Source organism: Callospermophilus lateralis, chromosome 15, assembly GCF_048772815.1.
Source record: "Callospermophilus lateralis isolate mCalLat2 chromosome 15, mCalLat2.hap1, whole genome shotgun sequence".
Lineage (NCBI taxonomy): Eukaryota > Metazoa > Chordata > Mammalia > Rodentia > Sciuridae > Callospermophilus > Callospermophilus lateralis.
This window is the reverse complement of record NC_135319.1, coordinates 64118782-64122727: the sequence shown is the minus strand read 5'-3', so window position 1 is coordinate 64122727 and position 3946 is coordinate 64118782. Positions and strand designations below refer to the sequence as shown.

The 3946-nt window shown below is 43.0% G+C and overlaps 1 pseudogene; it reads right to left on the bottom strand.

Annotated features, from left to right (window-relative positions):
- Positions 1–272: 272 nt before the first annotated feature.
- On the bottom strand, positions 273–772 carry LOC143381279 (small ribosomal subunit protein uS13 pseudogene; annotated as a pseudogene).
- Positions 773–3946: the final 3174 nt, after the last annotated feature.

Genomic DNA, 3946 nt, shown 5'->3' with positions numbered 1-3946 from the left:
CTGTTACCCGAATTATCAGGAGTTACTTGAGCCAAGAACTGGTGCTAGAGGGCTCTCAGACACTTAGGCTTGGAATGAATCATCAGGGGTCTCTCTCTAGGTACTGAACTGGTACGGAGGAAGCTAGGCTCAGCAGTGCTGTCACCTGTGATGCCTTTTTTGTATCAATGAGGAGGGGGCAAAAGGCATCTAGTACAGATATATGATCAGTAGGATCGGGAAGATGGGGACTGGTTTTATTTTTTTATTTTTTTCAGTATATAAACTATTTATTAACAGAAAAGGCCTACAGACTCATTTCTTCTTAGATACCCCACGGTGTGGCCGCGGCGCCCAGTGGTCTTAGTGTGCTGGCCTCGGACACGAAGGCCCCAGAAGTGGCGCAGTCCCCTGTGGGCCCTAATCTTCTTCAGTCGCTCCAGGTCCCCCCGGAGTTTATTGTCTAGACCATTGGCCAGAACCTGGCTGTATTTTCCATCCTTTACATCCTCTGTCTGTTCAAGAACCAGTCTGGGATCTTGTACTGGTGTGGATTCTGCATAATGGTGGGTTCAACCTCATCTTCAGTGAGTGCTCCAGCCCTCTTGGTGAGGTCAGTGTCTGCTTTCCTCAGCACCACATGAGCATACCTTCGCCCCACACCCTTAATGGCAGTGATGGCAAAGGCTATTTTCCACCGTCCATCGATGTTTGTGTTGAGTACTCGCAAAATGTGCTGGAACTTTTCAGGAATCACTAGAGACATGGCAGCAGCAGAGCGGCGGTGTGTAGGCCTCCTGTGGAAGCAGGGACTGGTTTTAAAGGAAAGGAAATAAAATGCTAATACCTTCAGGACACCTCCCCCTCTTCCAACCAGGGTTACCTGCCTCCATGGAACTGTTCTTCCCAACAAAGATTTGTTAATGAATGACCCCTGGACTGCTCATCTGCACCCCAGGAAGGCGCCTTGTCCACCTTTTGATCAAGGTAAGATAAGGGGAGAGGGTATGAGAACAAAGGAAATCTAAAAATCTATCAAAGGAGCAGGACACCCCCACTCCCTTGGGCACCAACTTCCAACTCAGATCCCTTCCTCTGCCTCTGAGGAGGGGTCTCTCTCTCTCTCTCTCTCTCTCTGTCTTCTCTTCTAAATAAAACTTTTTGCTCTTGCCTCCGTGTTTCTTAGGTGTTCAGTCTTTGACACCAGGGAAACGGGACTTGGATTCTCAACACCTGCATCATCGTCATCCACATAGTCATCTTCAATACTGCTAAGGATGGACATTTGGGTTCAGGTCAACCTCTAGCTTCCCGAAGCCCTTGAGACCACACCTGGCTGGATGTCCAAGATACCCTGAGGGAGGCTGGGCCCCTGCTGTTAGCAGTAAAGCATGGCAGAACCTTACAGTGGCTTCCCTTTCTGTGGACTAGACAGGTTGAACAATAGGCTGCTGAAGCACATACCCAGAAAAATCCAGCAATTTTAGAAAGTGTGGGCGGGTATGCCAGGGGATAGGGTATTCTCGGTGGCATCACAGCGCAGCTGGCCCTTCCTTACCAGGTCTAGGATCATCCTCTCCTGCTCCTGCCCAGAAAATCTCTTCAGCAAATAGATAATTCTCCTTTTGAAAAGATCCCATGGTGATTTCCCTGCAGGGGGCCCAGCCGTGCCTAGGAATCCATGCTTCTTATTCTATCTTTGTTTCCAGGTGGAAAGAGGCTTTCAGGACCAACCATCATTGATACATGATGGATGAGAAAGAACATTGTCAATGGGAGTTGGTGGGAGGTGAAGATGTTGATCATCTGAGCATGAGGGGATTACAGCTGAGGAAGGAATGTCCAGACCCTAGGGTGTTCAGGCTTGTTTCTTTCTCCTGATCTCACAGACACACCTCCAGAGGGTCATGTCTTGGAATTCTGCTTCCTCAGTGGCAGGGCTCTGTTCTGGTGCCGAGTTGTTCAAGAGGAACAGTTTCAGTGAGGGATGAGGTGTTTGGCATGGTCTGTCTGGAGATTGACTTTTTTCCTTGGGTCTCAGGAAGCATTTGCATGCACACTGCATCCTAGATGCTGGCCCTCTGACTGTGTAGCTCTTAACTTGCCTGCTGCGGGATATCTTGAAAAGCACCACCCCCCCCTCCCCGGCTGGATACATTTTATACTAACAAAATTAGGAATGGACAAATTCCAGAAAAAGAAAGCTCTTCAGCCCACAAACCCAAATTCTTCGATTCTTTGCAAATATGAAATTGTTCTTCAAATGGATTAATGTCTCAGGTATCTGAGGAGAATTAGGATTTAGCCAGCCTGGAGGTACCTGTCCTTAGAAGATGAATGAAGCCCTTCACCAGGGCCAGGGGTATTTTACCAGAACTAGCCCAGCAGTGCACAGTGCCACCTAGTGGTGAGCCTGCACAGGAGGGTTTTCCCTCTAAAAACCCTCTGCACAAAACTGGCTGAACCACAAGAGGGTAAAGCATCCCTTTGAGCTATAAAGATCCAACAGCAACTACCACACTTTTTTTTTTTTTTTACATCTCTCTGATTTATGAGGTCTTGCCTCTCTTAACTTACAGTTTCCTCTTCTGTACAATAAGTTCAACCTGCTGAACCTGAACTTCCCTTTCTGAACTGTTTTCTTTATATGGATCAAAATCCCCTTTTATTTCTTCCCCTGATACTTCCTCTTTCTCTACTTGGAAATAAAGAAAAAAAAAAAAAAAGAAAGAAAGTTTTTATTATGTAATGGCAATCTTGTTCTTAGTGCATTTACATTGTTGGAGCAGGCTTAGCCCGAGATGTGTCTGGCAGGCAGCAGGGTAAGTTGCCTGTGGATTGCATAATGCAGTTCTAAAACAGGCAGCCTGCTTAAGAAATGATATGAGAATGTGACCTTTTTTTTTTTTTTTTTTTTTTTTTTCCCCTTGCTCGTATTTTTTCCAAATTGTGAAAGCTACATTACAGTATATTGAGAACTGGAAAGAATACGACATCACTTCCATTACCCAGTAGTATCACAGCAGGATTCCAGATGTTACAGTTTGAGATTCTTGTTATTTCACACTTCATTCAGGTGCTATCTTCTGCAGCTGGGAATTAAATTTCATTTGCTCTGAAATATAGTCAATCAAACAAGAAAGTATGATATGGCAGGACGACCGACTAACTGGTTATTCAGAACGGTCCCTTTGTGAGAGTGATTAGATGTGTTCATTCTCCAACAGCATTGGCTATTAGCACCTTTTTCCATTTTGCCCATTTCACGTCAATAAGGATAACTATTTCGGTGTGCATTTCTTGATTTACCTCTAAGGATGAACATTTTACAGTCTTGGTGACTGTTTATATTTTTCTCTGAATTTTTTGTTTCTCTCCTTTGCTTATTGTTATTACCTTGTTTATAGATTTCTTTCTTATTAATTTGAAGGAGTTATTTACATACTAGCAACATTTAAAATTTGTCATAGTTTGCAAATATTTTCTCCCAGTCTATTCATCTTTTGGATTTGTTTTTCATATTTTAAGTGTTTACAGGGTAGAACCTTAGTTTTTCTCTATGGCTTTCAAGTTTTCAGTGTTTCTTAAAGGGACAGCCAGCACTGTAAAGCTAAATAAATTTTTTTTTTTTTAAATTTTCTATTATAATAGTTCTGTTTTTTTTTTTTTTTTTTTGTATTTGTGTCTTTAAACTCCAAGGAGTTTATTGTTGTTTAAAGTGTGAGTAGTAAAAAGCAAAGTTCTAACTTTGTTTTTGTTCAAAGTTAGAACCACCCTCAACCCCACCCTTTTCAGAGAGAGTCTAAAATACCACAATTTTGGGGGACTACAATTTGGCCACAACTACTTAATTAAGGTGTGCATACCATTCATCCAGCAATCCTACCTCTAGAAATGTCTTTTACAGATATAAAAAGCATCAGCATATAACATTTTACATGTAAGGTGCTACATCTTGTCATTTCTT